This window comes from Arachis ipaensis, chromosome B9, assembly GCF_059453495.1.
Source record: "Arachis ipaensis isolate K30076 ecotype BB chromosome B9, ASM5945349v1, whole genome shotgun sequence".
Classification (NCBI taxonomy): Eukaryota; Viridiplantae; Streptophyta; class Magnoliopsida; order Fabales; family Fabaceae; genus Arachis; species Arachis ipaensis.
This window is the reverse complement of record NC_142444.1, coordinates 131,493,953-131,520,823: the sequence shown is the minus strand read 5'-3', so window position 1 is coordinate 131,520,823 and position 26,871 is coordinate 131,493,953. Positions and strand designations below refer to the sequence as shown.

Below are 26,871 nucleotides of genomic sequence, written 5' to 3'. Positions count from 1 at the left end.
CAAGCCTATTTCTGTTCTAAGATATCCATTCGTTCTTCAACATGATGAATGTGATGATCCATGACACTCATCACCATTCTCACCTATGAACACGTGCATGACAACTACTTCCGTTCTACATGCAAACAAGCTTGAATGTGTATCTCTTGGGTTTCTAATCTAAGATTAGAACCTTCGTGGTATAGGCTAGAATTATTGGCGGTCATTCTTGAGATCCGAAAAGTCTAAACCTTGTCTGTGGTATTCCGAGTAGGATCTGGGAAGGGATGACTGTGACGAGCTTCAAACTCGCGAGTGTTGGGCGTAGTGACAGATGCAAAAGGATCAATGGATCCTATTTCAACATGATCGAGAACCAACAGCTGATTAGCCGTGCGGTGACAGCGCATTTGGACCATTTTCACTGAGAGGACGGGAAGTAGCCGTTGACAACGGTGATGCCCAACATAAAGCTTGCCATGGAAAGGAGTATGAATGATTGGATGAAGGCAATAGGAAAGCAGAGGTTCAGAAGGAACAAAGCATCTCTATACGCTTATCTGAAATTCCTACCAATGAATTACATAAGTATCTCTATCTTATTTTATGTTTTATTCATATTTTAATTATCAATTCTCCATAACCATTTGAATCCACCTGACTGAGATTTACAAGATGACCATAGCTTGCTTCAAGCCGACAATCTCTGTGGGATCGACCCTTACTCACGTAAGGTTTATTACTTGGACGACCCAGTGCACTTGCTGGTTAGTTATGCGGAGTTGTGATAAAGAGTTGAGATTACAATTGTGCGTACTAAGTTGTTGGCGCCATTGATGATCACAATTTCGTTCACCAAGTTTTTGGTGCTGTTGCCGGGGATTGTTCGAGTTTGAACAACTGACGGTTCATCTTGTTGCTTAGATTAGGTAATTTTATTTTATGTTTAAGCTTTTTACTTTTTATTTTCGAAATTTTTTTTTCAAAAATACAAAAAATTTTCTATTTTGTTCTTCATAGTTTTTAAGAATGAATTCTAGAGTTTCATGATGATTTGTTGAAGTCTGGCTGGCTGTGAAGCCATGTCTAATCTTTTGGACCGAGGTTTCAACTTATCATCACAAGAGCTTGTTGATTTCTATCAATCCTGCTATTGAAAGTAATGATCTGCTAAAGCTTGGCTGGCTATTGGCCATGTCTAGTGTTTTGGACCGAAGCTTTCACTGAAAGCTTGGCTGGCTAGTAAGCCATGTCTAATTTCTGGACCGGAGTTTTAGACTAACATTGCATGATTCCTGGAATTCTTATTAAAAATTTTGAATCTCTTTATTTTCTTTTCCATATAATTTTCGAAAAATCACAAAAAAAATTATAAAATCTTAAAATAAAAAATATTTTATGTTTCTTGTTCGAGTCTAGGGTCTAATTTTAAGTTTGGTGTCAATTGCATGTCTTTATTCTACTTGCATTTTTTTCGAATATATGCATTATGTTCTTCATAATCTTCAAGTTGTTCTTGATGATTTTCTTGCTCTGATATTTAAATTCTCTTGTTTTGTGTCTTTTGTTGTTTCTCATATGCATTTTCAAATTGTTATAGTCCTTAGTATACAAATTTCTAAGTTTAGTGTCTTGCATGCATTGTTTATTTGATCTTAGTTCTTCATGATTTAGTTTCATTTTGTTATTACTCTCTAAAAATTCAAAAAATTTTCAAAATTATGTCTTTTCAAATCAATAATACAGAGAATTGAAGATTCAGAACAGTCAGTAGAGGAATTACAGAGAAAAAGCTAGGCGTTCAAAACGCCCAGTAAGGAAGGAAAACTGGCGTTTAAACGCTAGCCAGGGTACCTGGCTGGTCGTTAAACGCCCAAAAAGTAGCATTTTGGGCGTTAAACGCCAGAATGGATACCATTCTGGGCGTTCAACGCCAGAATGGATGCCATTCTGGGCGTTCAATGCCAGGAGGACACTAGAAGGAAGATTTTGTTTTTAATCCAAATCTTTTCCAAATTTTCATAATTTTTTAAAATCAAATCTTTTTCAAATCATATATTTTCAATCATATCATTTCAAAATCAATTTCTTTCCATTTTTTTTTAATTATCATTATTTTCGAAAATCCAAATCTTTTCCAAATTTTCATAATTTTTCAAAATCAAATCTTTTTCAAATCATATATTTTCAATCATATCCTTTCAAAATCAATTTCTTTCCATTTTTTTTTAATTATCATTATTTTCGAAAATCCTTGCTACAATTATTGATTTAATTCAGAATTTTCAAGTTGTTACTTGCCTATTAAGAAAGGATCAAATTTTAAATTCTAGCATCATATCTTCTAATTTCTTGTTAGTCAAGTAATCAACTTTAATTTTAAAACTTTCTTTTTTCATTTGATTTTCAATCATATCTTTTCAATCACATCTTTTGCAGAATTTATTTTCAATCATATCTTTTAATTTCTAATTCCAAAATCTTTTTCAAAAATCACTTAATTTCTTTCCCAATCTTAGTTTTCAAAAATCATTTACCAAATTTTCAAAATTTCTTTTAATTATTTCAAAATCTTTTTACTTTAAAAAATTCTTCCCCTCTTCTCAATTCCTTCTATTTAAAGGACTAACACTTCTCCATTATCAGCAATTCGAACTCTGTCCCTCTTGATAAGTTTGAATTCTCTCTTCTCTACCTCATCCTTCTATTTTTATTTTCCTCTGACACCTCAAGGAATCTCTATACTGTGACATAGAGGATTCCATATTTTCTTCTCCTCTCTTTTCATATGAGCAGGAGCAAGGACAAGGGCATTCTTGTTGAAGCTGATCCTGAACTTGAAAGGACCTTGAAGAGAAAGCTAAAAGAAGCTAAAGTACAACTCTCTATAGAGGACCTAACAGAAATTTTCAAACAAGAAGAAGTCATGGCAGCCAAAAACAACAACAATGCCAACAATGCAAGGAAGGTGCTTGGTGACTTTACTGCACCTACTCCCAACTTCTATGGGAGAAGCATCTCAATCCCTGCCATTGGAGCAAACAACATTGAGCTTAAGCCTCAATTAGTTTCTGTGATGCAACAGAATTGCAAGTTTCATGGTCTTCTATTGGAAGATCCTCATCAGTTCTTAGCTGAATTCTTGCAAATCTGTAACACTGTCAAGACCAATGGGTTGATCCTGAGGTCTACAAGCTTATGCTCTTTCCCTTTGCTGTAAGAGACAGAGCTAGAACATGGTTGGATTCACAACCTAAAGAAGGCCTAAACTCTTGGGAAAAGCTAGTCAATGCCTTCTTGGCAAAGTTCTTTCCACCTCAAAAATTGAGCAAGCTTAGAGTGGAAGTCTAAACCTTCAGACAGAAGGAAGGTGAATCCCTCTATGAAGCTTGGGAAAGATACAAGCAATTGATCAGAAGGTGTCCTTCTGACATGCTTTCAGAATGGAGCATCATAGGTATCTTCTATGATGGTCTTTCTGAACTGTCCAAGATGTCATTGGAAAGCTCTGCTAGAGGATCTCTTCATCTGAAAAAGACGCCTGCAGAAGCTCAGGAACTCATTGAGATGGTTGCAAATAACCAATTCATGTACACTTCTGAAAGGAATTCTGTGAATAATGGGACGAATTAGAAGAAAGGAGTTCTTGAAATTGATACACTGAATGCCATATTGGCTCAGAACAAAATATTGACTCAGCAAGTCAATATGATTTCTCAGAGTCTGTCTGGAATGCAAGCAGCAACAGGCAGTACCAAAGAAGCTTCATCTGAAGAAGAAGCTTATGATCCTGAGAACCCAGCAATGGAAAAGGTGAATTACATGGGAGAACCCTATGGAAACACCTATAATCCTTCATGGAGAAATCATCCAAACCTCTCATAGAAGGATCAACAGAGGCCTCAACAAGGCTTCAACAACAGTAATGGTGGAAGAAATAGGGTTAGCAATGGCAAACCTTTTCCATCATCTTCTCAGCAACAGACAGAGAATTCTAAGCAGAGCCATTCTGACTTAGCAACTGTAGTCTCTGATTTAATTAAAACCACTCAAAGTTTCATGGCTGAAACAAGGTCCTCTATTAGAAATTTGGAGGCACAGGTGGGTCAGCTGAGTAAGAAAGTTACTGAACTCTCTCCTAGTACTCTCCCAAGCAATACAAAAGAGAATCCAAAAGGAAAGTGCAAGGCCATCAACATAACCCACATGGCCAAACCTGGAGAGGAGGAAGAGGCAGTGATCTCCACTGAGGAAGACCTCAATGGACGTCCGCTAGCCTCTAAAGAGTTTCCTAATGAGGAACCATGGGAATCTGAGGCTCACACTGAGACTATAGAGATTCCATTGAATTTACTTTTGCCATTTATGAGCTCTGATGAGTATTCTTCCTCTGAAGAGGATGAAGATGTTACTGAAGAGCAAGTTGCTAAGTACCTTGGAGAAATCATAAAGTTAAATGCCAAGTTATTTGGTAATGAGACTTGGGAGGATGAACCCCCCCTTGCTCACCAAAGAACTGGATGACTTGACTAGGCAGAAATTACCTCTAAAGAGACAGGATCCTGAAAAGTTCTCAATACCTTGTACCATAGGCACCATGACCTTTAAGAAGGCTCTGCGTGACCTAGGGTCAAGCATAAACCTCATGCCTCTCTCTGTAATGGAGAAGCTAGGGATCCTTGAGGTACAAACTGCAAGAATCTCACTAGAGATGACAGACAATTCAAGGAAACAGGCTTATGGACTTGTAGAGGATGTCTTGGTAAAAGTTGAAGACCACTACATCCCTGCTGATTTCATAGTCCTAGACACTGGGAAGTGTATGGATGAATCCATCATCCTTGGCAGGCCCTTCCTAGCCACAGCAAAAGCTGTGATTGATGTTGACAGAGGAGAATTGGTCCTTCAAGTGAATGAGGACTCCCTTGTATTTAAGGCTCAAGGATCTCCCTCTGTGACCATGGAGAGGAAGCATGAAAAGCTTCTCTCAATACAGAGTCAAACAAAACCCCCACATTCAAACTCTAAGTTTGGTGTTGGGAGGCCACAACCAAACTCTAAGTTTGGTGTTAAGAGGCCATCATCATGTTCTGAGTATCTGTGAGGCTCCATGAGAGCCCACTGTCAAGCTACTGACATTAAAGAAGCGCTTGTTGGGAGGCAACCCAATTTTACTTATCTATGTTAAATTTCTATTTTTCATTGTTATTTTATGTTTTCTGTAGGTTGATGATCATGTGAAGTCACAAAAATAATTGAAAAAGCAAAAACAAACTGAAAAACAGAATGAAAAATAGCACACCCTGGAGGAGAAGCCTACTGGCTTTTAAACGCTAGTAAGGGCAGCAGAATGGGCGTTAAACGCCCAATCTGGCACCATTCTGGGTGTTTAACGCCAGAAATGGGCACCAGACTGGTGTTTAACGCCAGAAAAGGACAAGAAGCTGGCGTTAAACGCCAGGATTGGCAGCAAATGGCGTTTTGCAAGCCTAATTGGTGCAGGGATGAGAAATCCTTGACACCTCAGGATCTGTGGACCCCACAAGATCCCCACCAACCTCAACTCACTCTCTCTCTTCTTCACACCTTTTTATAATACTCTTCCCCAAATACCCTTTACCAATCACCTCAATACCTCTTCCTCAAAAACCCCTCTCCTATCAAATCCTACCCTCTTCTCCATAAACTCTTCACCAATCCACATCCATCCATCATAAAACCCCACCTACCTCACCATTCAAATTCAAACCACTTTCCCTCCCAATCCCACCCATACATGGCCGAACCTTACCCTCTCCCCACTCCTATATAAACCACTCTTCACCCCTTCATTTTTACACATCTTAAACACTACTTCTCCCTCTTGGCCGAAACACTAACCCCCCTCCATCTCCTCTATTTCTTCTTCATCTACTCTCTTCTTTCTTCTTTTGCTCGAGGACGAGCAAAACTTTTAAGTTTGGTGTGGTAAAAGCGTTGCTTTTTGTTTTTTCATAACCATTTATGGCACCTAAGGCCGGAGAAACCTCTAGAAAGAGGAAAGGGAAGGCAAAAGCTTCCACCTCCGAGTCATGGGAAATGGAGATATGCATCTCAAAGGTCCATCAAGACCACTTCTATGAAGTTGTGGCCAAGAAGAAGGTGATCCCCGAGGTCCCTTTCAAGCTCAAAAAGGGTGAATATCCGGAGATCCGACATGAGATTCGGAGAAGAGGTTGGAAAATTCTCACTAACCTCATTCAACAAGTCAGAATCTTAATGGTTCAAGAGTTCTATGCCAATGCATGGATCACCAAGAATCATGATCAAAGTGTGAACCCGGACCCTAAGAATTGGCTTACAATGGTTTGGGGGAAATGCTTAGATTTCAGTCTGAAAAATGTAAGGTTGGCATTCAACTTGCCCATGATGCAAGGAGATCCACACCTCTACTTTGTCAAGGTTAGCCTTCCCTCATCTTATTTGTCACCTCTGCAATTCAACTGGAATTGACATAGAGAAAGACATCCTCATTGACGAGGACAAGCCCATCACTAAGAAAAGGATAGAGCAAACAAGAGATCCTACTCATGGGCAAGAGCATGAGGAAATTCCTCATCATGAAATCCCTGAGATGCCTCAAGGGATGTATTTTCCTCCACAAAATTATTGGGAGCAAATCAACACCTCCCTAGGAGAATTAAGTTCCAATATGGGACAACTAAAGGTGGAGCACCAAGAGCATTCTATCCTCCTTCATGAAATTAGAGAAGATCAAAGAATCATGAGAGAGGAGCAAAAAAGGCAAGGAAGAGACATTGAGGAGCTCAAGCACTCCATAAGATCTTCAAGAGGAAGAACTAGCCACCATCACTAAGGTGGACCCGTTCTTTAATTCCTTGTTCTTTATTTCCTGTTTTCCAAATTTTTATGCTTTATGTTTATCTATGTTTGTGTCTTTATTACATGATCATTAGTGTCTTAGTGTCTATGTCTTAAAGCTATGAATGTCCTATGAATCCATCACCTTTCTTAAAAGAAAAATGTTTTAATTGCAAAAAGAAAAAGAAGTACATGAATTTTGAATTTTAAAACAGATTAATTATTTTGATGTGGTGGCAATACTTTTTGTCTTTCTGAATGAATGCTTGAATAGTGCATATTTTTGAAATTGTTGTCCATGAATGTTAAAATTGTTGGCTCTTGAAAGAATAATGGAAAAGGAGAAATGTTATTGATAATCTGAAAAATCATAAAAATGATTCTTGAAGCAAGAAAAAGCAGTGAAAGGCTAGCAGAAAAAAAATATGCGAAAAAAAAAGAGAGAAGAAAAAGAAAAAGCAAGCAGAAAAAGCCAATAGCCCTTTAAACCAAAAGGCAAGGGTAAAATAAAAAGGATCCAAGGCTTTGAGCATCAGTGGATAGGAGGGCCCACAGGAATAAAATCCTGGCCTAAGCGGCTAAACCAAGCTGTCCCTAACCATGTGCTTGTGGCGTGAAGGTGTCAAGTGAAAGTTTGAGACTGAGCGGTTAAAGTCGTGGTCCAAAAAGAGTGTGTTTAAGAGCTCTGGACACCTCTAATTGGGGACTCTAGCAAAGCAGAGTCACAATTTGAAAAGGTTCACCCAGTTATGTGTCTGTGGCATTTATGTATCCGGTGGTAATACTGGAAAACAAAATGTTTAGGGTCATGGCCAAGACTCATAAAGTAACTGTGTTCAAGAATCAACATATTGTACTAGGAGAATCAATAACACCATCTGAATTCTGAGTTCCTATAGAAGCCAATCATTCTGAACTTCAAGGGATAAAGTGAGATGCCAAAACTGTTCAGAAGCAAAAAGCTAATAGCCCCGCTCATCTAATTAAGACTGATCTTCATAGATGTTTTTGGAATTCATTTTATATTCTCTTCTTTTTATCCTATTTGATTTTCAGTTGCTTGGGGACAAGCAACAATTTAAGTTTGGTGTTGTGATGAGCGGATAATTTATACGCTTTTTGGCATTGTTTTTAGTATATTTTTAGTATGTTTTAGTTAGTTTTTATTATATTTTTATTAGTTTTTAAATAAAAATCACATTTTTGGACTTTACTATGAGTTTGTGTGTTTTTCTGTGATTTCAGGTATTTTCTGGCTGAAATTGAGGGACCTGAGCAAAAATCTGATTCAGAGGCTAAAAAAGGACTACAGATGCTGTTGGATTCTGACCTCCCTGCACTCGAAGTGGATTTTCTGGAGTTACAGAAGCCCAATTGGCACGCTCTCAATTGCGTTAGAAAGTAGACATCCTGGGCTTTCCAGAAATATATAATAGTCCATACTTTTCTTGATATTTGATGGCCCAAACCGGCGTTCCAATTCAGTATAGAAATTCTGGCGTCAAAATGCCAGAACTGGCATAAAAGCTGGAGTTAAACGCCCAAATTGGCACAAAAGCTGGCATTTAACTCCAAGAAAAGCCTCTACACGTCAAAGCCTCAATGCTCAGCCCAAGCACACACCAAGTGGGCCTGGAAGTGGATTTCTGCATCATTTACTTATTTCTGTAACCCTAGGCTATTAGTTCTCTATAAATATGACCTTTTGCTATTGTATTTTTAATCCATCTTTGATTAGTCTTGTGCTATCTTAGACCTTTATGGGGGCTGGCCATTCGGCCATGCCTGGACCTTCATTATTTTGTATTTTCAACGGTGGAGTTTCTACACACCATAGATTAAGGTGTGGAGCTCTACTGTTCCTCATGAATTAATGCAAAGTACTATTATTTTTCTATTCAACTCAAGCCTATTTCTGTTCTAAGATATCCATTCGTTTTTCAACATAATGAATTTAATGATCCGTGACACTCATCACCATTCTCACCTATGAACACGTGCCTGACAACCACTTCCGTTCTACATGTAAACAAGCTTGAATGTGTATCTTTTGGGTTTCTAATCTAAGATTAGAACCTTCGTGGTATAAGCTAGAATCATTGGTGGTCATTCTTGAGATCCGAAAAGTCTAAACCTTGTCTGTGGTATTTCGAGTAGGATCTGGGAAGGGATGACTGTGACGAGCTTCAAACTCGCGAGTGTTGGGCGTAGTGACAGACGCAAAAGGATCAATGGATCCTATTCCAACATGATCGAGAACCAACAGCTGATTAGCCGTGCGGTGACAGCGCATTTGGATCATTTTCACTGAGAGGACGGGAAGTAGTCATTGACAACGATGATGCCCAACATAAAGCTTGCCATGGAAAGGAGTATGAATGATTGGATGAAGGCAATAGGAAAGCAGAGGTTCAGAAGGAACAAAGCATCTCTATACGCTTATCTGAAATTCCTACCAATGAATTACATAAGTATCTCTATCTTATTTTATGTTATATTCATATTTTAATTATCAATTCTCCATAACCATTTGAATCCACCTGACTGAGATTTACAAGATGACCATAGCTTGCTTCAAGCCGACAATCTCCGTGGGATCGACCCTTACTCACATAAAGTTTATTACTTTGACGACCCACTGCACTTGCTGGTTAGTTGTGTGGAGTTGTGATAAAGAGTTGAGATTACAATTGTGCGTACCAAGTTGTTGGCGCCATTGATGATCACAATTTCGTGCACCAGTAGCTCTTTAGTATCTTGGAAGACCAAAAAACCAATCCACTGTTGTCCGCTCATCTAGTGAAGCAGAATATTGTGCACTTGCCATCACAACGTTGTATTATAATTTTTACGCATCTGTCCTATCAGCCAACCAGTTTTATATTGTTATAATCAGAGTGCCCTTCATATTGCTGCTATTCCGAGTTTTCATGAATGGATCAAACATTTAGAAGTTGATTGTCACTTGGTTCAATAGAAAGTTTAAACTGGAGTGATGAAACTTTTTCCCATTTTCTCTTCTAGGCAATTAGTTGACATTTTCACCAAGCATTTGTCTCCTCATCCCTTCCATATCAATCTCAATAAGGTTGGTATTCTTGACATCTTTCATCCTCTAGTTTGCGAGTGCGCATTAAACCACTCTTCCACCTTAGCCCATGACAACAAAAAAAAAGTCTCACACAAGTCCATAAATTCAGGCCAACATATTACATAAATTCGGTTACAATTTCAGCCTATATATTTTAGTTTTACCTTTATAAATTTTCAATTAGAAAATACATAACACAACATTCTTTATCTTTGCATATTCTTTATGTGCTCTTTTAGTTTTATTATCATGCACACATTGATTGGTTGATTTTCTAGTCTATTATTACTAGTTACCATAGTAGGAGAAGAAATACGACTACTTTAGAAAATATAAAAATAAAATTAAAATACATTTATTATCATGCAGTCAGATATATACAAATTGAATCGATATTAATACGTGTTTCAAATGTTCATGACATAAAAATTTTAAATATTATTTAGTAGTTATTAATTTATATATTTAAGTATTAGAATGCTCAACTCATATATTTTGATTTTATTTCCCCTTTTCTTTTTGGTTTTTTGATAAAATTATGGTGTGAAAAGTGAGGTTGATGAGTAAGTCTTTCTCTTATTACATCAGAAAATTAGATAAAAAGTTGAATGATTTCCTTTGATTCAATTTTCAAACTATGGAATGAACATATTAAATTAAGTAGATTCTTTTCTTGTTACATCAAAAAATTAGATAAAAAGAATAGAACGATTCTCTTTATATTCAATTTCATATCTTTTCATTTTTTTCTATTTTTAATTTTAATTTATCTTTTTTATTTAATTTTAATTTTTATCTTTTTATTTATCCCTTATTTTTGTGTTATCAGATATTCATCTCTCTATAGATATTAATACCTTAAAATTAAATTAAACATGATTCATCACATTATTATTATTATTATTATTATTATTATTATTATTATTATTATTATTATTATTATTATTAGAGATAATGACACATTCTTTTCTGGAAGAAATTTAAATAATATTTTTTTATTATAAAATATATACTCTTTTCCTTTTCCGAGATTAAATAACATATGCACTATTCTATTTGACCAAAAGGGTAAAACACATAAATAAATTATTGTCTCTAATTTTATATGTTTATATTGAATTGATTTTGGTTACATACAAGTCATTGTAATCCACAACTATTTAGCATGGTATAATAGCAAATCGTTTCAAATTAGTGTACAGGACACTAGAGAGATTGTGGATATACTACATAGATCGTGCAGAATGATTTATTAGGAGAATATACATTAATTTTTTTTTTTTTGGTTGGTGTTGAAAAAGTTTTACATAAATCACAACATACTAAAACTATGTTCCTAAATATATTAAAATTTTAAATTTTATATTATTATTATATTTCTAAATCTTAATATGTGTCTTTAAAATAATACATCTTTATTCTATCTATAGTAATAGAAGTACTTTAATTTGAGAATAATAACGTACCCAAGTTTCAAAAGTAATTACTTAGGAAGAACCGCTATATAGTCTAAACTTTTACCTATTCAATTGACTGAAATTTCCTTAACAACAATCACAGAAATTTGGTGATCATGAAATGAACACAAGTCCGCCAAACGTCACTGTATGAAACCTTAATTTAAGGAAATAAATCATATTATATATACACTCTGATGACCGTTGAAATTCATTATTTTCAATTCCTTAAGAGAAAACATGAAACGGTTCTTTAAAAGCATGAATTAGAATAAGTTTCATCTTGATTAATTATGATTGGTACGCAACAACGACAACTTAACTATATAGACTACCTAGCAAAATACTATTTTGTTTTCATATGACTCTAATTTAATGATGGGGTTTAGGGTCAAATAATTTAAACAATAATTAACCCAATGCTAGTATAATATCTATAGACCTATATATGTTTGGTATTGGAGATTAATTTAATTATCTTACGTGCAGCGGCTAATAAGCCAAAGTAGTCCTCAAATGTTGCCCCTAGCTAGAGGGAGGACAATGCACAATTTGCATTAAATTATTATTTGATTAATTATATTAAATTAAACCATGATAATGACATCCCCTTCAACATGATATAGTGGTTGTGGCTGTATCATAATACTACTACTACACAATTAATTAACAAAGATTACTATGTTAATCACGGCACCAAAAGTCATCATATTAAACGAATCAAATCAATTTACATGGAATATGATGTGTTCAAAACTTCCAACAAACAAAATGTTCCAACATGTTACACATGACGGCTTTTTTTAAATATAATTATGTTACATATACATAAAAAATTAATTATTTATATAAAATATATTTAAAATATAAAATATAAATTAAAAATATATAAAACAACACATATAAATATATAGACAAATATATAGTAATTGATTTTTTAATGTACATGCATGTAGTAGTATTTTTTTTTTCCAAAATGTTTATTAAGCTGGTATATATTTATTATCGGTCTGCCTCAATCAATAATTTCTCTCCTATTTTCCCCCAAGACCAATTCAAGGATGGTTAGGACGATGCTGTCACGAACTTTATTTTTCCTAATTTGTGGTGATGTATGTATGTGTGATTCTCCTACGGCAAAAGAATTGATCAATGATCAACCTTAATTTTAACTTACTACAGTTTAACTAAAAAGACAATTCTTTTTTGTTAATATTATTAGTCTATTTTTTAATCTTTATATCAAATTTTAAATTTTAAATATTAAATTTTTTAAAAAAGACGAGGTTAAAAAAATTAATTTTATAATAAAATAATTAATTAATATTAACTAAATAAAAGTTGATTTCTTATAATTAATTTACTCAACGTGAAATTAGAAAAAAGGGATCCAAAGTAGGATAAGAAGTTTGACAAATATTCATAGCTGCAAGATGTTCAAGTACTAAATTATAAAAATTGATGCAAAGACGTTGATTCGCCGCCACTTTCTTTGCATGAGATTAATTTAGAACATCTTAATGTTTACTTCGTTGCAATTTCGCGTACCATTCGGTATATTATTTATTATATATCTTTCTGATAACTTAAAACTTTAGAAAATAAAGATCCGACACATGTTTCTGTAAGCAAGAGATCTGCTAATGCTAGCTAAGTGACTGAAGCCTAATAATATAGGAAAAGGAGTAGTGTTGCTATTTGGATACAAAAAAAAAAGTAAAAGATAAATTACAATAAGAAATATTAATTTCAACGTATTAACGGTATAAAAAATTGTATACAATTATTTAATTAAATTATGTATTTAGATGATTTAGTTTTAAAATGGATAAACTACTAAAAATACATCCAAATTTTATCATTGACAAAAACATTCTCAAATAATTTAAAAATTCGACAAAAATGTCCAAAAAGAATATTATTTTTTTTGTAAGTAGCAACTGCCAAATGACTTTTGTATTTGATAAACTGCTTATGCATTTAATCCAAAATTTTATAAGAATATTTAGATAACTAGTTAAAAAAAATACATAGAAAACTAGATAAAAAATTGATCTCAATATTTTTTTATTTTTTAAAAGTATTATTGATTGTTGATAAAAAATAAATAAATATATATATATATATATATATATATATATTTAGCGAAAAATTACCAAATTTTAAGGATAAAAATATCTCATTTTTCTAATTATGCTTGAAAAAACTATATCAAAATTCAATCTTTAAAGTATCTTTTGAGAATACATATTTAATGTTGGATATTTTTGTCGCTTTTTTAAATTATTTGAGGACTTTTTGTCAATAACAAAATTCAAATGTATTTTTGGTGGTTTATCCTTTTAAAAATGAGTTATTTTTAATAAAAACAAAATATATTTTTATTTCTAAAATTTAAAAAATTAAAAATACTTTTAATATTTAATTTATTTTAATTTTATCTCTAACATTTCCATTAACACCGTTAACAAAAATGATGACATAACAATTGGATGCTGATGTATCACTGATATATGACAATCTTCAGATGCTATGTTGTAATTAAATTTTTCTTAGTGTAAAAAATGTTAGATTTAACTGAATATTTTAAATATTTTATTAATTTTAATGTTTTTAATATGAAAATGATCTAATTATAAAATTAAAAGTAGTGTATGACCCAAATAAAAAAAATAAAAGAATCTAATTACAAATTCGGTAAAACTATAAAAACTAATAGAATAATTAAATTTTTAATAAAAAATATATTGATAACATTCTTAAAACGTATTATTTTTATTAAGACTTACTTTAATATAGTAATATTTTTTATTAAAATAAAAATTATGATAAATATCACATTTACTTATTAGTAAATTATATTAAAATATTTTCTGAAGTGTATCAGTTTGATTACATAAAAATAATTTGGACACTTTTAATTTTTTTATATGATTTACCAACAAATATGTGATTATGGTAAGCAACTAAGCATTATATATTCTTATTAGTAAGTTTATAAAAATATTTCTAAAATGTATTTGCATTAAAAGTAATATAAATAAAATTTTTATTTTTTTTTAAAAAATAAATACTATTTTTATCTTTAATATTTATATTTTATTTTAATTTTATTCTTAATTTTTGGTTCTGATTTTATCCTGGATGTTTTAATATATTTCAATTATATCTTGAGTGAAACAATACATGACATGATAATTCTATACTAATACGTCAGTTGAGAGTTGTTATCTGTCAATGATACATCAACATCCAATTGTTACTTTTAAAACAAATATATTTAAAATGTTAAGGACAAGATTAAAATAAATAAATTAAATATTAAGGATATTTTTAAAATTTTTTAAAAACTTTAGAAACTGTTCGGTTGCTCAGGTAAATGTCGGATTGAATGAGGTCGAGATTGGAGCAATGTGGTGTGAGTGGATTTAGACCTAAGCACGAGCTTTAAGGGTGAGGTGATCGTTCGAGTTGTCGGTGGGTCGGCGGGGTAGGGCCACTTGCAAGGTCACTCCAATGCTTAAGTTAACGTCCATACTAAGAGGCGGCCAATTAGAGTAAGAAAGGTGACGTACCTTCGCCGGAGGGGTAGGTCCCTCCCCATTGATACTCTGACTCAGGTGGACCCCCTTCAATTGGGTCCATCTGCTTGGAAGCTTTCGCTAGCTGTCCAGGTTTCTTCAGCAGGTGTGAGGCGGCACGCAGGTCACCCGAGTTCGGGTCAAATGACCCGGCGGGTCGGTGGATCGCAGACGGACCCAAAACCCTTGTTGGGCTGGACCGGAACAATGCACCCAACGTACCAAACCGTGAAGCCTGGTGCTCATGATTGGTGCGTTCGAGTTGCCCACGCCCGCTTGGGCCGAGCCTTGTTTGGCCCGAGAACCCGTCGATGGGGATTGTCCTTTCAATGCGCGTGAGATGCCCCCATCCGTTGCTTGGGGCGTCGCTTCAGTTTTCATGTCGAGTATTAAATGCTCTTGATGAATCATTTAAAAGAGGGGTAAAAAGTCAATTTTACCCTTGCCTTTTCGCGCTCTCCCCTGACAGTTATCACTTTGCACTCCACCTTCTCATCTTCACAACCCCCATTTCACCCCTCTTTTCTCCCGCTTCTACATTCTCCCTCGCCATTCCTATTCTTCAATTTCCCTTCCACTCTTGGCTTACTACATCTCTCCTTCATCAACCCTTCTTGCTTTATTCCCTAGTAAGTAATTCTCTCATTCATGTTTCATTTTTCTCTTATTGTTGATTGTTGCATTTTTATCTTTTTGGCTCCACGTTTGATTCTGGTTTTGCATAGATTAGCCTCGCCATTGCTAGTTAGTTGTTAGAGGGGGTGCCGCAGGTGTCATTTCTGGACTTAGGCCTTAAATTAGCATGAAATAGTGTAGTGTAGGATCATGTTTTAGTTTTTCTTCATTTCTTGCGAGTTTCCGATCTCCCGAGTTAACTTAAGTGGTGCCCCTACTGTAGGTATGGCGTAGCGTTCTGTGGTGAGAGGCCCTGTAGATCGTTACGGTTGGATTACTACCGATGTGAAAGACACAGCTTCCAAGATAATCCTAGAGGAATTACAAGAGTTTCATGACTCCGAGTCATTATGTAGAGGTGACTTACGAGGGGTTAAGTCAACGAAACTGGCACATTGCCGATATACTACTGGCTATATTTGGCACGAATAACCTCAACACCCACCTCTTGATGGGTGATCGTGAGACCAGTAGGAACCACGTAGGTAAGAGTTTGTTTTCGATCCTCCGTTTCACCTTCTCTTTCTTTTTCGATTTGTGTACTTTAGCTTTTTGTTTTATAAAATCGTGCTTCATTACTTCCACTTCTATATTTTAGTGTCCATGGCAGCCTGGCAAACTAGCCTTACTAACTTGATGGCCCAATTTCTTCACGGGGGTAGTGAGGATAGCTCGGAGACTCCTTTAACAGACGCCCCTCCTTCTCCCGTTGCCGAAGTCTAGTCCCATCCTCCCACCGAGGCAAATCCCGGCACTAGTGCAGCTGGTGGGAATGTCCCGGTCGAGGAGGTGATCATAGAGGACTCTGGTCCTGAAGTAACCATCTTGGAGAACCCCAGGAAAAGGAAAGCTAACTCCAGTCCAGAAGGGTTCTTTATTGTGATGTAGAGGAATTTTGACGCCAGAGGCTTCATCGACTCCCAGATCCTGCTGGGCACAGAAGCCTTCTTTCAAGACGAGGACTTGGCCTCCCAGGCGAGGTGGAATCATCGAAGCCTTCTTCACACTACTACTATGACGAGAAAGGCAGAACCCGTATTGTCCCAGTGTCACGTCCTGGACGGTAAATACCGGACAGCTGATGCACACGGAAACTTATCTCTCAACAATTTTCCTTCGGCAAGTGTACCGAATTATCGTCAAGTAAAAACTCACAATAGAGTGAGGTCGAATCCCACATGGATTGATTGGTCAAGCAACTTTAATTAGAGGAATGTTCTAGTTGAGCGAAGCAGAATTTGGTTTGAGTGTTGCAGGAAATTAAATGGCGAGAAAGTAAATAGCAGAAAATGTAAATGCCGAAAGTAAAGAGCTGAAAGTAAATGGCGGAAGGTAAATTGCAACACCAAACTGGCCAGTGAAAAGGTCAGTGAAACTGGCCAAAATGCCCTGGCATCACAACACCAAACTTAAAGCTTGCTTGTCCCTAAGCAAGTACTGGAACAAGAGAATGATGAATGGAATGCCAAGGGAAATGAGTCATTATTATGGAAGTTATGTCCTTTGGTTTTATGGTGGTTTCATGCATAGCAACTTAGGTTCATTCCTTCACTGGCTTTCAGACCTTTATCATGTCCTAGAACACTCACTTGATTGCATCCCATGAGACTTTTATTCATTGATCCTTTTTGTTATTTCAGGGCTTGTTTGTGTTCTTAGACTAGGTGCTCTGTGAGGGGGCGACTCTTTAAGATAAGCTTTCAGCCAGCACTCTCGAACCAGTTGGTTCAAGGTGCTAGGTGTTGAGACACCCCTAAGGACTTACTCTCTCAAGTCTCTTTCCCCCATACATACACACCACAGGCACATGGTTTGTTTATTTTCTTTCTTGAGACCTTGGTGTCCAGCACCTCTTTGAGTTACTAAATGTTCTGTAGCAAGGTTGCTCTTGATAGTGGATTTTCAGTTGATAATCCCGGGTTAGTTAACCCAAGTTACCAAGTGATGAAGCACTCCTATGAACTTATTCATCCAAGCAGATCTTTGGTACAGGAGCACCACAGACACATCTCTCAAGTTTCAAACCCTTGGTACCTAGCCTTATTCTTTATTAACTTTTCTTTCTTTTTAAACTCTTATTGTTCTTTTCCCCTTTTCTTATTAGGATCTTGTTATTTAGCTAGTCTCATGGGGTGTGTCTCAAGCATATGATTCAGGACAAATAGTTGTCTTCCCACCTTGTTGGTGAACCAACTTAGCTAACTTATGACCACATCACAAACTAAGGAATTTACTCCACAATATGAACTCCACTCTGGTCTTTGATAACACACATTCTCTTTTTATTTGATTAGAAAGGACAAGCATACAATAAGCAAAGTAAGGATGCAGTGACATCTAGACAACACACATATGACCTAAGCAGTGAAAAACTTAAAGACAGAATTGAAAATTTCTAACTACCATGGAAGCATGTTCTATTTCATACATGATCTTCCTTATTTAAAGTATTAAAATAGATGGAACAAGGAGGGAACTCCACCACCTTTTACTCATGGGATTGCCCATGCTTTTTCTCTTGCTTGTCCTCTTTGTGTCTACTTGTGCTTCCTTGTATCCGTGCTAGTCTGGCTTTTTTCCAGTCTTCAAGTGCCTTCTTTACTGATTCATGACTCTTCTCCACCCTTACTCTTTCTTCTCGTGCTAACTCATCCTTCACTTCATCATATTTTGTGATTCCCGGATGTACATTAGGTAGCTGTCCAACTAAGTATCCAAGCCTTGCTAGCATGTTTACATGATTTCCACTTTCACTCATGTAAACCTCTTTAGAGAATGCCCTGTGCTCGTCAAAGAGTTCTGCTTGTTCTATTTGTTTTCGATGCATCTCATGTATGTGTGCACCTTGATGTGCTTGGATGTTGACTAGCTTCTGGAGAGATTCTTGTTGTTCAATTTGCCTTTGTTCTATCCTGTGGAAAGATTCACCCCATTATTTTCCTTGTTCCAATTGCCGCTCCATCCTTTGCTTCTCCCACTCCCCTTGTTGATTCGTCCATCTAGCAAATGATTCTTCTAGGCAGTTCATCATTTGTAGCTGGAGCTCTTTCTGTGCCTCTTGGTTTGCCCAATATTGCCTAGATAAGCCATCAATGGCCTCTTGTAATTGGTGCATGTTCAAGGTGGCTGGGGCTTGCTCTTCTAGGTCTTGTCCTTCTACTACTTGATTGACTGGTCTCTTTCTTGGCTTTCGTTGAGGTAAGGGGGATGCAACAGCATTCATCCTTCGGACTGTAATAAGAATGCCCTCTTTGATCCACTCGGGGTCTTCATCTTCAAACACCACCCCAGCCTTGTCACAGAGTCTGAAAATAGTGCTGGGGTAGCCTAACTTTCCTCTAGAATCGCTATTCTCGGCCCTCTTCCTAATGCCTTGGGCTATGAGTTTATGAACTTTGATCTCTCCTCCTTTGAGTATACAGTGTACCATTGTGGCTCTTTTGAGATTCACCTCTGAGTTATTCCCTGCGGGGAGGATGGATCTCCTTACAATTTCGAACCACCCCTTTGCTTCAGGAGTGAGGTCCCCTCTCTTAATGAACCTGGGTTTCCGTTCGGAATCTCGCACCTAATCAGCACCTGGTACACATATATCTTGCACAATCTGATCATAATTGGGGTTGTTATCAACTCTTGAATGATAGCTCTCCTCCTCAAATGGTATAGACCGCAACTTTAATGCTCTCATGACACTCATGGGACTGAAATCCACGGTCTTTCCTCTTACGAAACTTGTATAAGACTCATCTGCCTTATCATACCGAACAGCATTTGCATAAAATTCTCTTACAAGATTTGTGTTTACCCTAGTGACCGGATCAGTGAGGAGCTCCCATCTTCTCTTTTCCACCTTCTTTGTGATTTCAGGACACTCAGTCTTTCTGACTTGAAAGCCCAGCTCGTAGACGATCTCCTTATCAACCATCCATCCGTACTGTAATGCATGATAATAAGTTCTGAACTTCTTTTCATCAAAAGGACGTTGCTCCATAGGCTCCTTTCCCTTTCTTCTTTTAGAGCTTGATGATGCCATGAGTGACTTTTGAAAAGAGAGGGTGTGGAGAATGGGCTTTAGTTGATTAGGATTTGGCGCAATGAAGGGAGTTAGTGAGAGTGTTTGTAATGGGGTAGGGAGTGCTTGGTTCCGAAAAGGAAGGGTGTGAAGAGTGAGAGTGAAATGTGAAGGTGGGGTACGGAATAAGGGTTACTTATATAGAAAGGTGGTGAGTGAATGGAAGGTGTGGATTGATGGAGTTGTTGTGTGATGGACGGATGGGGTTTATCAATGGAAGAGGACAAGGATCATCAACTTTGTGAAGAAGATTGGTTCGGTCTCCAAGAATATCCCCCTTCCAATGTTGCATGGCCACATTTTCCAATGTATGCTCTTTGAAGACAAGTGTGTATTCTCCCTTCATGAAGTGGCCGAATCTTCCTTTCAATTCTTCATCAATAATCCTACAAAACAAAAGAAAAAGTGGTTAAAAATTAATCTTGTAGAAAGTGGCGGCAAAATTAAAATGCTTACTACTTTTTTTTAAAGTTTTTGTTTTATCTAACTAAGTGCCGTTCATTAGTGCAAACCAACTGACTAACTCAGCATCCATGTGTGCAACATTTGCAACACCAAACTTAGTTTGGTGCCGTGTGATGTAAAAGAAATGTTCAAGGCCTCTAAGAGTGACATGATATGGGTTATATTGATGTTCTCTTAGTGTGCCTTGAACACCAAACTTGTTCTTCACTATATGTTGCACACAATGACTCATGCAAATGCATATCAAGTTGATTTGAAATTCATGAACCTTGCATTATTAACTAATCTAAAAGCATATAAAACATGGGTTGCCTCCCATGAAGCGCTTCTTTAGCGTCACTAGCTTGACGTTTTGCCTTTATCAGGGTGGTTGGTAATGCTTCAGATCTTCCCCTCTTGCAGTAGACCTATATCCATTGGCTTCATCAAGGATCTCCACATGTTCTAAGGAAAGAACTCTGTTAATGGTGAAGACCTTAGGTAACTGAGATGGGATAGTGGGGAGATGAGGTGGAATATCTGGGAAGTAGGCTGAGATCACTTTATCCCCCGGAGAAAAGTCCTCTGTAGGGATCTTTTTGTTCCTCCACCTCCTTGGTGCCTTCTTCTTTGTCCCTTTTGATGTTGCCTTGATCTTTGTGACCACCTCTTCTAAGGAAATTTTGTTGCTGGTCTCATATGACTCTGGTGGTTTAGGTTCCTCCTTATTTTACTTGACCTGTGACAGCTGCTGAGTTCCTTGTTCATCAACTAAGGGGTTTCCCAGAGGTGTTGTTTGTGCTTCAGTGCTTGCTTCTTCCCTCGGTATCTCATTATGATCTTTGCTTGGTTCTTTGTTCTCTTGATCTGTTTCTTGTGAGAGTTTGAAGACATTGAAGCTGAGCTGTTCATCATGGATCCTCAAAATTAGCTCTCCTCGCTCCACATCTATGAGTGCTCTGGCTGTAGCTAGGAATGGTCTTCCCAATATGATTGGGTGAGTGTGACTCTCTTCCATGTCCAATATGACAAAGTCTGTGGGAAGGAAATATTTTCCAACCTTTATTAAAACGTTTTCCACCACTCCTATTGCTTGTTTTTGAGTTTTGTCAGCCAGCCTGATGACTACATCTGTGGGCATTATCTCATTGATCTGCAGCCTCTTCATAAGGGATAAAGGCATTAAGTTGATGCTTGCTCCCAAATCGCAGAGTGCTCTATCAAACCGTGTTTCTCCTATTGCACAGGGAATGTGAAAACTCCATGGGTCCTTCCTTTTTATAGGCAACTCTAGTTGAATGAGAGCACTGCATTCCTTATTCATCACTATTGTTTGTCCTCCCTTGAGTGAGCTTTTCTTGGTCAGCAGCTCCTTCATATACTTGATGTATGAGGGCATTTGTTGGAGGGCCTTGATGAATGGTATGTTTACATGGAGGGATGCAAACAGGTCAAGAAACCTTGAGTATATTCTCTTCTCTATAGCACCATTGAGTAGTTGGGGAAAAGGTGCATAGAGTTTCAGCAGCTCCTTCTGTGTCAGTTCCTTTTGTAAAGTTTTGGGTTCTTGGCGATCTTTTTCCTGTTTCTCTGCTGATGTCTCTCCGAGTTGTTCTAATGGCTTGTTTTGCTTTTTCCCAGTCTCCTTATTACTTGTAGTAACCATCTTGCAATCTTCCCATCTGACTTTCTTTGCTTCACCTCTCGGATTTTTCTCTGTGTAACTTGGAAAGCTATCAGTAGGTTTGGGAATCTTTTCAGATAAGTATTGGTGCACAAATTGTGAATCACACTTTTCACAACTCGTACCACTGACCAGCAAGTGCACTGGGTCGTCCAAGTAATACCTCACGTGAGTAAGGGTCGAATCCCACGGAGATTGTTGGTTTGAAGCAATCTATGGTTATCTTGTAAATCTTAGTCAGGAAGTCAATTATGTTTATCAGTTGAATTGCGAATAAACAAGAGAGCATGGATTAAAGGTTACTTGTTATGCAGTAATGGAGAATATGTTGGAGTTTTGGAGATGCTTTGTCTTCTGAATCTCTGCTTTTCTCTGTCTTCTTGTTCACGCACGCACGTCCTCCTATGGCAAGCTGTGTGTTGGGGCATCACCGTTGTCAATGGTTACATCCCCTCCTCTTGTGAAAATGGTCCAAATGCTCTGTCACAGCACGGCTAATCATCTGAGGTTCCCGATTATGCTGGAATAGGATTCACCCTCCTTTTGCGTCTGTCACTACGCCCAGCACTCGCGAGTTTGAAGCTCGTCACAGTCATTCAATCCCTGAATCCTACTCGGAATACCACAGACAAGGTTTAGACTTTTCGGATTCTCATGAATGCCGCCATCAATCTAGCTTATACTACGGAGATTCCGATTAAGGAATCTAAGAGATATTCATTCAATCTGATGTAGAACGGAGGTGGTTGTCAGGCACGCGTTCGTGGGGGAATGATGATGATTGTCACGTTCATCACATTCATGTTGAAGTGCGAATGAATATCTTAGATAGGAACACGCATGTTTGAATAGAAAACAGGAATACTTGCATTAATTCATCGAGACACAGCAGAGCTCCTCACCCCCAACAATGGAGTTTAGAGACTCATGCCGTCAAAGAATACAAAGTTTAGATCTAAAAATGTCATGAGGTACAAAATAAGTCTCTAAAAGTTGTTTAAATAATAAACTAGTAGCCTAGGTTTACAAAAAGTGAGTAGACTATGATAGATGGTGCAGAGATCCACTTCTGGGCCCACTTGGTGTGTGCTGGGGCTAAGACTTAAGCAATTCACGTGCATAAGGCCATTTTGGGCGTTCAACACCCGGTTTGAATCCATTTCTGGCGTTGAACTCCAACTTTCAATCTTTTTCTGGCGCTGGACGCCAGAATTGGGCAGAGAACTGGCGTTGAACGCCAGTTTACATCGTCTATTATTGAGCAAAGTATGGACTATTATATATTACTGGAAAGCCCTGGATGTCTACTTTCCAACGCAATTGGAAGCGCGCCATTTCGAGTTCTGTAGCTCCAGAAAATCCACTTTGAGTGCAGGGAGGTCAGAATCCAACAGCATCAGCAGTCCTTTTTCAGCCTAAATAAGATTTTTGCTCAGCTCCCTCAATTTCAGCCAGAAATATACTTGAAATTACAGAAAAACACACAACTCATAGTAAAGTCCAGAAATATGAATTTTTCCTAAAAACTAATGGAAATAAACTAAAAACTAACTAAAACATACTAAAAACTATATGAAATTAACCCCAAAAAGCGTATAAAATATCCGCTCATCATAACACCAAACATAAACTGTTGCTTGTCCTCAAGCAACTAGACAAATAAAATAGAAGACTAATAAGTTGAGAAGAAATAATATCTCAGAGTTTTTGAGTGAAGCTCAGATTCTAATTAGATGAGCGGGACTAGTAGCTTTTTGCTTTTAAACAGTTTTGGCATCTCACTTTATCCATTGAAGCTCAGAGTGATTGGCATCTATAGGAACTTAGAATTTAGATAGTGTTATTGATTCTCCTATTTTAGTGTGATGATTCTTGAACACAGCTATTTTATGAGTCTTGGCCGTGGCCCTAAGTACTTTGTTTTCCAGTATTACCACCGGATACATAAATGCCACAGACACATAATTGGGTGAACCTTTTCAGATTTTGGCTCAGCTTTGCTAAAGCCCCCAATTAGAGGTGTCCAGGGTTCTTAAGCACACTCTTCTTTTTGCTTTGGACCTTGACTTTAACCACTCAGTCTCAAGTTCTCACTTGACACCTGCACGCCACAAGCACATGGTTAGGGACAGCTTGGTTTAGCCGCTTAGACCAGGATTTTATTCCTTTAGGCCCTCCTATCCACTGATGCTCAAAGCCTTGGGATCATTTTTATTTGCCCTTGCCTTTTGGTTTTAAGGGTTATTGGCTTTTTGCTCTTGCCTCTTGGTTTTAAGAGCTTTTGGCTTTTTCTGCTTGCTTTTTCTTTTTCTTTCTAAATTTTTTTCGCCTATTTTATTATATATATATATATATATATATTTTTCTGCAAGCTTTGTTCTTTGCTGCTTTTTCTTGCTTCAAGAATCATTTTTATGATTTTTCAGATTATCAATAACATGTCTCATGTTCATCATTCTTTCAAGAGCCAACATATTTAACAGTCTTAAACAACAAATTCAAAAGACATATGCACTGTTCAAGCATTCATTCAGAAGACAGAAAGCATTGCCACCACATGTTACTAATTAGAATTTTTTTTCTTATTAAAAACTCGAAATTTTATTGCCTTTTATTCAAAAGATCTACTATTTTATTCATGTTTGCTGATGATGAGAAAAATAGACTATAACTTAATTGGGGATAAAATCAAAATAGACACTAATTACTACTAATGATCATGTAATGAAGACACAAACATAGATAAGCACTTAACATAGAGAAAACGAAAAACAGAGCAAGTAAGAACAAGGAACGAGTCCACCTTAGTGATGATGGCATTTCCTTCTTGAGGAACCAATGATGTTCTTGAGCTCTTTTATGTCTCGTCCTTGCCTTTGTGGCTTGATTCCTAGTGATTTTTGGTATTTCTATCCTCAGTTGCTTCCAATAATTATGTGGAGGGAAGTGCATCCCCTGAGGTATCTCAGGGATCTCTTGATTTGCAGCCACATGTTCTACCTCTACCACTGAGCTATAGATCCTTCACATAATTGTTTTACCACACCAAACTTAGAATGTTGCTCGCCCTCGAGCAAAAGAAGAAGGAATAGATGAAGAAGAAGATGTGGAAAAAAAACTAGGATTATGAGGAGGGAAGGTGGGGATCCTGTGGGGTCCACAGATATTGAAATGATCCTGTGAGGTCCACAGATCTTGAGGTGTCAAGGCATTTACATCCCTGCACCAATTTAGGCATGCAAAATGCCCTTGCACACAACTTTGGGCGTTCAGCGCCAGGTTGGTGCCCATTTTGGGCGTTCAACGCCCATTTACTAGCCATTTCTGGCGTTGAACGCCAGAACCATGCTTGTTCTGGGCGTTCAGCGCCAGGATGTTGCCCATTTTGGGCGTTCAGCGCCAGAACCATGCTCTGTTCTGGAGTTGAACGCCAGACAGGTGCTTCCTCCAGGGTGTGATTTTTTTTCTGCTGTTTTTGATTCCGTTTTCAATTTTTAATATTTATTTTGTGACTCCACATGATCATGAACCTAATAAAACATGAAAAACCATGAAAATAGATAAAAATTGGGTTGCCTCCCAACAAGCGCTTCTTTAATGTTCTTAGCTGGACCTTGCTGAGCTTTTAATCTAGTTTCAACCTTGAGCATTCTTGCTCAACATTGCCTTCAAGATAGTGCTTGATTCTCTGTCCATTAACAATGAACTTCTTGTCAGAGTCAATATCTTGAAGCTCTACATAACTATATGGTGATACGCTTGTAATCATGTATGGTCCCCTTCACCGGGATTTCAATTTCCTGGGGAATAGCCTGAGTCTAGAGTTGAACAGCAGAACCTTCTGTCCTGGTTCAAAGATTCTAGATGACAGCTTTCTGTCATGCCACTTTTTTTATTTCTCTTTATAAAGCTTGGCATTTTCGAAAGCTGTGAATCTGAACTCCTCTAGCTCATTTAGCTGGAGCAATCTTTTTTCTCCTGCTAATTTGGCATCAAAGTTTAGGAATCTGGTTGCCCAGTAGGCCTTATATTCCAGTTCCACGGGCAGGTGACATGCCTTACCATACACCAGTTGGTATGGAGAGGTCCCTATAGGGGTCTTGAATGCTGTTCTGTAAGCCCACAGAGCATCATCCAAGCTCCGTGCCCAATCCTTTCTACGGGTATTTACTGTCTGTTCTAGGATTCTCTTTAATTCTCTGTTAGAGACTTCAGCTTGCCCATTAGTTTGTAGATGATATGGAGTAGCCACCTTGTGGCGAATCCCATACCGAACCATGGCAGAGTAAAGCTGTTTATTGCAGAAGTGGGTGCCCCCATCACTGATTAGCACTCTAGGGACACCGAACCTGCTAAAGATATGTTTCTGGAGGAACTTCAGCACCATTTTAGTATCATTGGTGGGTGTGGCAATGGCCTCAACCCATTTTGATACATAATCAACTGCCACCAGAATATAAGTATTTGAGTATGATGGTGGGAAAGGTCCCATGAAGTCAATTCCCCATACGTCAAACAACTCAATCTCCAAGATTCCTTGTTGAGGCATGGCGTAACCATGAGGCAGATTGCCAGCTCTTTGGCAACTGTCACAGTTACGTACAAACTCTCGGGAATCTTTATAGAGTGTGGGCCAATAGAAGCCACATTGGAGGACCTTGGTGGCTGTTCGCTCACCTCCAAAATGGCCTCCATATTGTGATCCATGGCAGTGCCATAGGATCCTCTGTGCTTCTTCTCTAGGCACACACCTACGGATTATTCCGTCTGCACATCTCTTAAAGAGATAGGGTTCATCCCACAAGTAGTACTTTGCATCAGTAATTAATTTCTTCTTTTGTATCCTGTTGTACTCCTTGGGTATGAACCTTGCAGCTTTATAGTTTGCAATATCGGCAAACCATGGTGTTTCCTGAATGGCAAATAAATGCTCATCCGGAAAAGTCTCAGAGATCTCAAGAGAGGAGAGGGGCGTCCCTTCTACTGGCTCTATCCGGGACAGATGATCAGCCACTTGGTTCTCTGTC

General features: G+C 37.3%; 1 non-coding gene across 1 annotated transcript; it reads right to left on the bottom strand.

Annotated features, from left to right (window-relative positions):
* Positions 1-3,309: 3,309 nt before the first annotated feature.
* Positions 3,310-3,417, bottom strand: LOC148546348 (small nucleolar RNA R71). The gene has a single exon (XR_015900353.1). It is a non-coding gene; the product is annotated as a small nucleolar RNA R71 (small nucleolar RNA).
* Positions 3,418-26,871: the final 23,454 nt, after the last annotated feature.